The sequence below is a fragment of the Nycticebus coucang genome, chromosome 10, assembly GCF_027406575.1.
Source record: "Nycticebus coucang isolate mNycCou1 chromosome 10, mNycCou1.pri, whole genome shotgun sequence".
Taxonomy (NCBI): domain Eukaryota; kingdom Metazoa; phylum Chordata; class Mammalia; order Primates; family Lorisidae; genus Nycticebus; species Nycticebus coucang.
In genome coordinates, this window is record NC_069789.1 from 98,584,569 (window position 1) to 98,596,924 (window position 12,356).

At 42.3% G+C, this 12,356-nt stretch overlaps 1 protein-coding gene across 1 annotated transcript in view; it reads right to left on the reverse strand.

The window, feature by feature from the left end:
- Window positions 1–1,469: 1,469 nt before the first annotated feature.
- The window catches only part of NOS1AP (nitric oxide synthase 1 adaptor protein), a 318,633-nt gene continuing 307,746 nt past the window's right edge, over window positions 1,470–12,356 (reverse strand). Inside the window, exons 11-12 of the transcript XR_008383255.1 lie at window positions 11,965–12,062; window positions 1,470–11,645 (exon numbers count right to left, since the gene is read on the reverse strand). The gene's annotated coding sequence lies outside the window, so the exon portion shown is untranslated. The remainder of the gene's footprint in view (window positions 11,646–11,964; window positions 12,063–12,356) is intronic.

Here is a 12,356-nt window from a genome sequence, read left to right on the forward strand (position 1 = left end):
CTTGAGTATTACAATTTTAATCCAGTTTTTTCTTTCTTAAAATGCATATGCATTTTTTGGCATGCTTTGTACATCTTTGACATTTACATACATGACAAGAAGCCATTGCTTCTCTTCTGTTATTTTTCATGCAACATCATTTGGTCTTATTCCGTATTGTTGAGTGTACACCTAATTCAGTGCTGCTAACTGCTTCATGCCATTCCATAGTATATACATGCTTCTTTGTTTCTCTAGAGATAGACAGGTAGGCTGGCTCCTGTTCCCTGCTACCAGAAACATCACTGTGGTAAGCATCCTTGCATGAATCTTTGTATGGAACTGTGAAAACTTCTCTGGACTCTGTGTGTGGGTCCTAAAGTGTACTCATATTTAATCACGATAAAATCAAACCTGTCTAGTATTTTTTTCTTTGTACTTTGTGCAGTTTTTTGGTTCTTGTTTAAGAAGTCCTTCCCCACTCTAAGATCATAAAAAAATTATCCTGTATTTTCTTCAATTGACTGTATTTTTACTCTCTGTAGTTAAGGTTTTAATAATGGCAAGGATGTTTGCCTTTTTCACTGACGTGTTTCCCATGTAGAAAAGTCCTTCACATGTATTAGATGCTCCATAAATATTTGTTAAATAAATGATGAATCTGAGGTTAACCTTTGTCTATGGTTAGACCTCCAACTCTATTTCTTCATATATATTGGGATAGTTCCTCCCCCTTTTCAATGTTTTAATAATTCATCTTTTCCCCTCCATGTATGGTTCCTCTGCTGTAATGTATCACAACAATTCTAATACCCTGGCTTTGTAATGCCTTATTATCATGAAGAACTTATATTATTGTCTGGTAGGTAGAACAAGTGTCCTCTCTTATTTGCAAAACTTAGATATTCACGGACCTGATTCATCCATGTACATTTTAGAATAAATGGTGATCCAACTCTCTTAGTGGAATTTTGAATGAACTTGCAACAAACTCGTGAATAGGAGACAGCTGACAATCTTGTGATGTTTCCCCGTGCATAAGCATACCATGTCTATTTTCTTGGGTTTTTTTTTTGTTTTTTTTTGGTCATTTAATAGAGTTATAAATTTCCCCCATAGACGTCTTTTATGTTGTTATAGTCTCAATTTTGTTTAGTTGTTATAATATCTTGTGTCCTATTACATTTCTAATAGGATGTGGTAGTGGTAAAATGTTTACCCTGTCATTTGATCTACTGCTGTTTTTCTATGTAAAGGATTTCACCAGCTGTAAATAATGATGTTTTGTTCTCTTTCCCATTGATAGTTATGCTTATCTACTTTTTATGTTTACTTCACTAGCTAGAGCATCTAGTAAACATTCAACAGTCAGGAGTCATGATCGCATTCTTCCGCTGTTCCCCGTATTAGAGGCAATGCTTAGAGATGTTCTCTAGTTACACATAAAAATGACGTTTGTTGTAAGATTTTAGGAAACAGCTTCTAACAGGGCTATTTGAGAATTTTTATTAGAAATGTTTTAAAATTTATTATGTTTTTTCTTGCATCTTTTGAGATAGGCACATTACTTTTATCTTCACTCTGTTAAAGTGATAAGTTACATTAATAAAATTGCTGACATTGTACCATCTTTGCATTGTTAAACTTGTATTATTTAGTAAGTTAATGCTTTAGATTTTTGCATTAAAATTCATAAATCAGGAGCTGGGGCAGAGGAGCTCTGGGGGCAGAGGCGAGGAAGCAGGGACGCACCAGGAACCATGGCCTTGCTCTGCCCCTAAGGGGTGCGCTTCCCACAGCTGGTTTAGCAAGCCAGGGACTGGCTCCAGGAGCGGGGCAGCAAGGCAGGAAGGAGCTGTTGGCTGCCTCTGCCCGTGAGGGAGACTGGGCTGCCAAGGAATAAGGTCCACAGGGCTGAAGCTTGTTCCCATCCTGGTGGCCTGCTCTTGGGTTCCCGCACACCTGGGGGCTGTGCACCCTGCCCAGGTGTGATGAGAAGTGAAGCACAGAACACTCAAGAAGGAGGCAAGATGGCCAACTGAAGCCAGCTTTCAGCAGAGGCTCCTATCCAGAAGGAGAAATAACGGCCAGAAATAACCCAATAAAGCAGAGGATCGGGAGCTGAGCTGAGAGAGAAGATCAATAGGTTCACATTACCCCTGCTGCAACAAGCTGGGACTCAAAGGAAACAATTTTCAGGTACAACACCCATCCCAAAGAGGACGGAAATCCTTCCCCTTCCCCCCAACCCAGGAGAGCCGCTTGAGGTGAGTAGAGAACAGAGGACCTTTTGTTTTACCAAACGGGAGAGAACACTGAAGGCTGGGACTCCCTCCATGGAGAGATACTTCTGCAAGCCCAGGCAGTCTCTTGACTGTGCCAAAAGTTGATCTGGTATTCTCCCTACCTTCTTTAACTCCCAATCCACCCCTCCCACCTCTCCTAGCAGTCTGGAAGACTACCCCCAACAAAATCCAGAGCATTTGGCAGACTTTTGCTAGGGCAGGGCACCTCATGAGCTGTAGGACAGTTGCACTGAAACTGTAACTTTAATAGAGGTGGGGAGTCACAAGAGGAGAAAGACTTGGCCCTGCTGGAAAGAGCATTGCTTGGTAACCACACTACTGACCAGGACCACTGGGGACTACAGCCCACTGGGTCCCGGCTCGACAGAACGTGGTGGGTGGCTCAGCTCCCCTCTGGGCTCCTGCCACCAGTGACCCCTGGCAGGGAACTCCCGCCTGGCTCCTGCAACCTGTGGCTTGCAGCTGGCAACTCCCTCCCAGTTCCTGTGACCCATGTGGGTCATGGCCAGCAACTCCTGCCCGGCTTCTGAGACCCGCAGCCCGCAGCCAGCAACTTCCACCTGGCCCCTGCAACCCACGGCCCATGGCCAGCGACTCCTGCTGGCTTCAACCTGTGGCCCATGCAGGAGACTCCCACCTAGCTCCTGTGACCCATGTGGCCCATGACTGGTGACTGTTCTCTGGCTCCAACCCCAAACCCAGCAGAAGAAAAGAAATAACTAAAATTAGAGCAGAATTAAATGAAATCAAAAACAAAAGAATTATTCAAAAGATCGATGAATCAAAAAGTTGTTTCTTGAAAAATTCAACAAGATTGATAAACCTTTGGCCAACCTAACCAAAAACAGAAAATTAAAGTCAATAATATCAATCAGAAATGACAAAGGAAAAATAACAACAGACACCCCAAAGGTTCTTTTTCTCAAAGAAAATTCAAAAAACCCTTAATGAATACTACAAAAACTTCATTCTCAGAAATATGAAAATCTGAAAGAAACTGATGAATATTTGGAAGCATGCCAACTTCTTAGACTTAGTCAGAAAGAATTGGAAATGCTGAACAGACCTATATTGAGTACTGAAATAGAATCAACTATAGGAAATCTCCCAAAAAAGAAAAGTCCAGGACCAGATGGCTTCACATCAGAATTCTACCAAACCTTTAAAGAGGAACTAGTACCTACATTACTTAACATTTTCCAAAACATCAGAAAAGAAAGACTACTTCCCAACACATTTTATGAAGCAAATATCACCTTGATCCCTCAAACAGGAAAAGACCCAACAAAAAAAGAAAACTATAGACCAATATCTTCAATGAATATAAATGCAAAAATATTCAATAAGATCCTAGCAATCAGAATCCAGCAATACATCAAAAGAATTATACACCATGACCAAATGGGTTTTATCCCAGGGTCTCAAGATTGGTATAATATACATAGTCTCAAGATTGGTTCAATATACATAAATCTATAAATATAATACATCACATAAATAAACTAAAAAACAAAGACCATATGGTTCTCTCAATAGATGCAGAAAAAGCTTTTGCCAATATCCAGGATCCTTTCATGATCAGAACACTTAAGAAAATAGATCTATAAGGGACTTTTCTTAAACTGACAGAGGCCATCTACAGCAAACCCACAGCCAATATCATATTGAATAGAGTAAAATTGAAAACATTTCCACTCAGATCAGGAACCAGGCAAGGATGCCCATTGTCTCCACTGCTTCTTAACATTGTGATGGAAGACTTAGCCATCATAATCAGGCAAGAGAAGGCGATCAAGGGTATACAAATAGAATAAGAGGAAAACAAACTTTCCTCTTCACAGATGATATGATTGTATATCTGGAAAGCCCCAGGGACTCAACCACGAAACTCTTATAAGTGATAAAGGAATACAGTAGCGTATCAGGATACAAAATCAGTACTCACAAATCAGTAGCTTTTATATGTACCAATAATATAGTTCAGCTGAAAAAACAGTCAAGGACTCTATTCCCTTTACAGTTGTGCCAAAGAAGATGAAATATTTGGGAATTTACCTGACAAAGGATGTGAAAGATCTCTATAAAGAGAATTATGAAACTTTGAGAAAAGAAATAGCTGAAGATGTTAACAAATGGAAAAACATACTATGCTCTTGGCTGGGAAGAATCAACATTGTTAAAATGTCCATATTACCCAAAGCAATTTACAAATTTAATGCAATCCCTATCAAAGCACCACCGTCATATTTTAAAGATCTTGAAAAAATTGTACTTCGTTTTATATGGAACCAGAAAAAACCAAGACATTACTCAGAAATAAAAACAAATCAGGAGGAATCATGCTACCAGACTTCAAACTATACTATAAATCTATAGTGATCAAAACAGCATGGTATTGACACAAAAATAGGTAGATGTATGGAACGGAATTGAGAACCAAGAGATGAATGCAGACACTTATAGTCATTTGATCTTTGATAAGCCTATCAAGAATATAAATTGGGGGAAAGATTCCCTATTTAACAAATGGTGCTGGAAGAATTGGCTGGTGACTTGTAGAAGACTGAAACTGGACCCACACTTTTCATCATTAACAAAAATTGACTCTCACTGGATAAAAGATTTACATTTAAGACATGAAACTATAAAGATTCTTGGAGAGAGTGCAGGAGAAATACTTGAAGAAATTGGCCTGGGAGAATACTTTATGAGGAGGACCCCCCCCCCAGTCAATTGAAGCAACACCAAACATACATTACTGGGATCTGATCAAATTAAAAGGCCAGCTAAGAACACAGTAAGTAAAGCAAGCAGACAGCCCTCAGAATGGGAGAGGGTATTTGCAGGTTATGCTTCTGACAAAGGTTTGATAACCAGAATCCACAGAGAACCCAAACTTATTAATAAGAAAAGAACAAGTAATCCCATTTCATCATGGGCAAGGGACTTGAACAGAAGCTTCTCTGCAGAAGATAGGTGCATGACCTACAGACACATGAAAAAATACTCATCTTTAATCATCAGAGAAATGCAAATCAAAACCAATTTGAGATATCATCTAACTCCTGTAAGCTGGCTCACGTAACAAAAATCCCACAACTACTCACGGTGGCATGGATGTGGAGAAAAGGGAGCACTTCTGCACTGCTGGTGGGAGTGTAAGCTAATATGTCCCTTTTGGAAAGAAATACGGAGACTACTCAGGGATCTAAAAGTAGACCTGCCATTTGATCCTGCAATTCCTCTACTAGGTGTATATCCAAAAGACCAAAAATCACTTCATAACAAAGATATTTGCACCAGATTGTTCATTGCAGCTCAATTCATAATAGCCAAGTCTTGGAAGAAGCCCAAGTGCCCATTGACCCACGAATGGATTAATAAATTATGGTATATGTACACCATGGAATATTTTGCAGCCTTAAAAAAGATGGAGATTTTACCTCTTTTGCGTTTACATGGATGGAGCTGGAACATATCCTTCCTAGTAAAGTATCTCAAGAATGGAAGAAAAAATATCCTATGTACTCAGTACTTTTTTTGTGTGTGGTTTTTGGCCAGGGCTGGGTTTGAACCCACCACCTCTGGCATATGGGACTGGCGCCCTACGCCTTGAGCCACAGGCGCCACCCTGTACTCAGTACTATTATGAAACCAATTTACAATCGCTCACACTTTTTTTGGGGGGGGGGGCATAAATCACTTTATTCTCTAAAACCTCCAACTTGGCAGAATCAATAAAAAAGATTAAAGTTCTAGGGCTAACTTCGGATTTTCCTCCAAGAAATTGAGCAGCATTTCCCACACTTCAGACCACAAATATCTCATGGGAACTGGGTATGGTATCTCCTCTTTCTAAAGATAATTCATACTTATTCGTCTCTTCTCCGGTGCAGAGAAAATAAAGATGCTTCTTTTCCATGTTCAACTGCTTTCTTCTAAGTGGACATAACTCAGGAGGGTCTATATATTTCCATTCTCTCCTCAATCTGCTCCAATTATGCTTCTTTCCCCACCAATCCACAAATAGTTCGGTAGAACTATTACTTACTGAAGTGTGGTTAAAGTCTTTCTCTTTTCACTATTTTTTACAACTTTTTAAAGATTATCTATTCTTTGAAACTTTTTTTTTTTTTTTGAGATAGTCTCACTTTGTCATTCTTGGTTGAGTGCTGTGCCATCATAGCTCACAGCAACCTCAAACTTTTGAGCTCAAGTGATCTTGCCTCAGCCTCCCGAGTAGCTGGGACTATAGCCACAAAGCCTGGCTATTTTTAGAGGCAGTCTTGTTCTTGCTCAGTCTGGTCTTGAACCTGTGAGCTCAGGCAATCCACCTGCCTCAGCCTCCCAGAGTGCTAGGATTACAGGTATGAGCCACTGTGCCTGGGCAGCCTTGAAACTTTTTAACATAGTATTTTTTTTTATAAAAATGAGTTTGAGGGCGGTGCCTGTGGCTCAGTGAGTAGGGCGCCAGCCCCATATGCCGAGGGTGGCGGGTTCAAAACCCAGCCCCGGCCAAACTACAACCAAAAAATAGCCAGGCGTTGTGGCGGGCACCTGTAGTCCCAGCTACTCGGGAGGCTGAGGCAGGAGAATCGCGTAAGCCCAAGAGTTAGAGGTTGCTGTGAGCTGTGTGATGCCACGGCACTCTACCCGAGGGCGGTACAGTGAGACTCTGTCTCTACAAAAAAAAAAAGAAAAATGAGTTTGAGACTCATAAGAAGGGGTTGTCTTTTATCACTATTTAAACATTAATATTTATCAGTATATTCAGTTATTTTGCCAATTTTTACTTTTTTTGTTATCCTAGGAACTTATCCATGTTTTCTAAGTTTTCAATAATTGTTAGTTTATTTTTTATTAATGCTTTGTGGTAATTATAGTCATAGCTCCTTCCTCATTCTATGTTTATTTGCATTTTATTCTTTTTTACTAATCAATTTTACCTCTTACTAGTCTTTACCTCTTACTAGTCTTTCAAGGCCAGCTTTTGGTTTTGTTATTCTTTTTTATTATTCTTTTTAAACTGTTATTCTTTATTTCATTGACTTCTAGTCTCATTTTGGTGTTTTTATGACTTGTTTTCAATATTTTCTAATAAACATAAAATTATAAATTTAGCTCAAACTACTATTTTAGCTGCATTTAACACCAATAATGTTTATCGCTGTACAGGTCGAAGTATGTTTAATTCCCATGAAAGTGTCTTGTTTTCAAACATATTACTTTGAGAAAAAGGCTCAAGCTGTTACCCTGGGTAGCATGCAATGGCATCACAGCTCACAGCAACCTCCACCTCCTGCGCTTAAGTGATTCTCTTGCCTCAGCCTCCCAAGTAGCTGGGACTACAGGTGCCCGCCACAATGCCCAGCCAGTTTTTGGTTGTAGTTGTCATTGCTGTTTGGCAGGCCCAGGCTGGATTCAGACCCACCAGCTCTGGTGTATGTGGCCGGCAGCTTAGCTGCTTGAGCTACAGGCACTGAGCCCAAACATATACTTTTAGTTCTTGTTTTAGTACAGATGTCAAACTACGTGATGTCAACTTTCTTTAACACTATTGTAAAATTTTGTTAACAATATTTTGTACAAAATTAAGCTGTTATCATTCCACGTATAGTTTTTTAATTCATATATCTAATATCAATCTGATTCTTCTTCATAACTGATCTTTATTTCTGGAAATTTAAAAGATGGTATTTATAATCCTAAATTTCACTATAAAGAGTGTAAGTTTTTATTCTCTATCCCATTTGAAACTCCTCGTACAAATTTATTCTCAGGATTTCAATCTTTCTTTTAGAGAATTCTTGTTCTTTTTTCAAATATTTCTTTTATTTGTCTCTCTTACTGGAGATCTAGCTAAGGAGTGTCATCTTTTATTTCTTCAACATACTTTTTTCTTTTTAATAGTCTCAGTATGTCACCCTCGGTAGAGTGCTGTGGAATCACAGCTCACAGCAACTTCAAACTCTTGGGCTTAAACAATTCTCTTGCCTCAACCTCCCAAGTAGTTGGGACTACAGGCACCCGCCACAATGCCCAGCTATTTTTTTTGTTGTTGTTGTTGCAGTTGTCATTGTTTTTTTATCTGGCCTGGGCCAGGTTTGAACCCACCAGCCTTGGTGTATGTGGCCGACGCCCTACCCACTGAGCTACAGGCACCCCTCCAACATACTATTTGTTGAATGATCTTCAGAAAAATATGCTTTTTGAAATGGAGATATTTATCTAATAAATTAATGTTAGTTTTGTCATGAAAATCCTTTTTCACCCCTTTTACCAAGTCATATATACATAGATCATGAATACATTTATGCCTGTGTGGGATTCCATGTGTTGATTCTTTGTACAAATCGGAGTGTTTACATCTAACCAATCAACACAGCTTTCACCTCATTCAGTTAATCACTGTGTTAAGACATTTGTGTTCTATACTTGATAGATTTGACTTGTACCTTTGCAATGTGTTTCATAGGTGTGGTCTCACCCTTCACCCTCCCTCCATCAAACCACTCCTTCCCCTCCCATCTCCCTGAAAATCTTTTTTGCAGAAGGGAAATGCAGTACCTAAATACAGCCACAAGGGGTCAGACAGTCATCAAAAAACCAGTACTGCTATTTTTTTTTTTTTTTTTTTTTTTAAGTACTGTCGAGTAACCACAGCAGCAATAAAATCTGAAATATTCTTTTAGCGGGGATTCTCTAAACGGTACTCACCTTCCAATTGAAGGCCTACCCTCCAATGTTGCTAACAGGATTAGTGTATGAGAAACTTCCCTGAATTTGCAATTCAAAATGCCCTAGAAGTACTCCGGCCACTCCTACCTCAGCTGAAATTCTTAGTTCAGAGTACATTCTTACTAAAACCCTCAAGAATGAATGTTTTCTAGATGTCAGTTCTGTCACTCACTGGTAAAGTGACTATAGGCAAATTGCTAAGCTTCCTAAGCCTCTGGTCAGCCTCACCTAGAAAATGGGATGATGACTCTAACCTCAGAGGGTCACCGTGGGCATTGGATAGGATGGTGCTGGCACAGGCTCACACGTTTAAAAGCGGGATCTTTGTTGTTTCTTCTTTTATAAAATGAAGGGACTTGGGAATGGGTCTCTGAATTCCTATCCCAAGTGAATATTCAGTGTTTAATAAAATTACACTTATCCTTAGAGAAGGTCCAACTCAGAAGTGTTTCTGGGCCATAAACACGTCCTGGAATTGTCAGACTGCTGTGGTGGAAACTGCTGTGTTTGGGAGAGGCGGCACTCAGGTCTGAATGCTGAGCCCTTCTCTGCTAACTCGTCACCTCATTTAAGTGTGCCCATCTATAAGATCAGGCTGAAATATCTACCTCACGAGAGGGGGGACTGCCAAGAGCATGTGTGTGAATCTCTTTAAACACAGTAGAATTACGTCTGTATCTGGAACACAGGCTTAGTAAGGCCTTCCTTGAAGGATTATTGAGAAAAACAATTCAGATAATGTGTATGAACTGATTAACACAATATCTGGCTTATATAGAAGCCCCACAGACACAGCAAAGCACCCCTGAACAGCAACATCTGAAACTGTGAACTATAAAATAGTAAGAATTGGAACTCAGCAGTGTAAGCAGCTCCCACCGCTAGACAGGTGCCTGGGACTGACGCGTGACCGACCCTTTTTGCTGGACAGACGTGCTTGCTTCTGCCAGGTACATGGCAAGACGGAGCTGCACCTGTCCAGGGAACAGAATTAATGAAGGCTCTGGTAAGTGAGCAACACGCTCACCCATTAATCATTTTCCACTTTGAAAATGGCCACCCTCAGTTCTTCTCTGTGCCGTCCACAATCGGGTGCAGAGGCTGCCCGTGGGGAGAGACCATGGGGAAGTGGGCTGAGAGAAGTAGTGCTGGTCTACCCCAGACCTCAGCGAGAGCTCAGTCTGGTCTGTTCCACACAAGTTAAACTATAGTTCAGCTCTGTTCAAAGCACATCTCTGAACTCCAGCAATATGCCAGGCCCTAGGTTGGGGGCTGAGAGCTCAGAGAGGAAGGTGGCATGGTTCCTGCCCCTGAGCTCAGGGTGTGTGGTGGGTGCCAGGATGAAGGAACACAGGATGCTATGAGGGACCAAAGGCTTGGTGGGGTGCTGTGGGGAAGCCATCCGGGAGGAAAGGATGCCTGAGCTGAAATTTGAAGGATGGATTAACATAGCCTGCCAAAGTCAAAGAAAAGAGAAAGGAAGGTAGCAGGGTGACCAGGCAGAGGGACTGCCTGGGACAAAGGTAGGAAAGTGATTCTGAGTAGGTTGGGGGTCCTGGGACACTGCAGCAGAGCCTAGGATGGTGCCTGCCAGCCACAGGCAACCTGGAGCAAGGAGAACCTGCCTGACACCCTGCCTACACACATCACAGCAAGCCTTCCAGCCTGGCTGCAGTGTATGCCACCTACATGGCGGCTGACTGATGTTAAGGGGGTGTGGACAGGCACTGGCAGGGCCACAGACCTCAGCCCCCCCCCCCCACGGCTTCATTACATGTGAAGTCACGTCCCAGATGAACTCTCCAGATCAGCCCCTACCATGTCGTGCCTTGCAGGTCTGCTGCAAGATGGATAGTACTTGACACACAGGAGCCAGGATTCAAGGTGAGCTAAGAGGGTTGACTGGAACAGAATTTCCCAGGTGCCAGGAGATGGCCAGGGAGTGATACAATGGAACAGCCCACACTTATTCTGAACTCTCCTGTCCAGCACCGGGGCCATTCCTTGTGGGCTCAGGATAAAGAGGGAGCTCATGCATTTTGCTGAAGCCACAAGCCCTTCACAGGGACAGCTGAGTTCACTCTCCTCCTCCATCTTGGAAGGCCAGGCTGCTCCCTTATCAGCTCCCAGGATGATCCTCCCGGGATGATCGCAGGAGCTGCTCTAAGCTGCTGTGAGATATCCTCAGACACAGCTGAACACTCCAGACTTACGCGAGCCTGAACAGGAGAAGGTGGCACACGTGGAGGGAAGCCTTAAGGAAGAAGGTGGTGAAGCACACGGCACTGGGAACAGCTGGCTGGTTAAACACAGCAAAAATAAAATAAAATTTCAGTTTGTTAGGAAGTTGCTTGGGTTATGTTTTGGTTTTGGTCTATTCCAAAGGAAAATTACTGGCAATGTTCACAAGATTCTTCAGGCAACTCCCATGGGAGAGAACACAGCCTGGTATTTGAGTGGTCCTTAAATATTTCCTCAAGCTCACTTCCTTGTGTTTTAAAAACGCAGTGACTCGTTCTGCACGGCGGCACCTCCCCAGGCCCCTTGGGCTGGACTATTTATCATGGCAGCAGCTGGAGGTAAGCTGGACAAAGAGGATTTGCGTCTCAGGAGAGCTGGTCCCTAGATACAGAAAGCAGAGGAATTTTCTCATTAGTAGGAAGTCTGTGGTGGGGACTCTGGGCTTGTATCCCATGCCCCCAGTGCAAATGGCAGCAGGGAGGGAGCCTGGGGCGGGGGGCAAAGTGCTCAAAGCAGCTTTCACTTGTCAATGAAGTTTCCAGAGTAGATTTGCTTGGGAGAGATGAAAGATATTAAATCCCATCCGCACTCATGAAGCTTTCCAAAAGGAAATGGGGAGCCCACCTATGGACGTGATTTCTTGTTCCCACTCACGGTGGAGGTGCAGTGAGAGGTTCCAAATGGGACGTCCCACACTCACCAATGGCTCTGTAAGGACCTCCACTGGGCAAAGCCCCTGGCCAACATCTGGGAAGCCGTCACTGAGTTCTCACCATAGGGAGGCTGGACCAGGAAATTCTATGGTATGGGGATAGGAGTGGAGAGAGGACAGAGAGTGTTAAGTACAGGGAGTTCTAGAACACTCCCAGGATTCACTGACCTCAAAAGGATTCCACAATTCTCAGGGAGAGCAGATTGAGCTGATCAAGAAGAAATTCTCTGAGTTTGTGACAGCATCTGAGGTACAATCCTGGATTAGCTAATTCCATAAATCCCCAAACCCCACTGGGGTCCCCACCAGCACGTGCACAGACTTTAGAAGTGAAGGGGGTTCCTGGGGGCCTCTGACTGCCAGGGTCCTTCAGCACATGC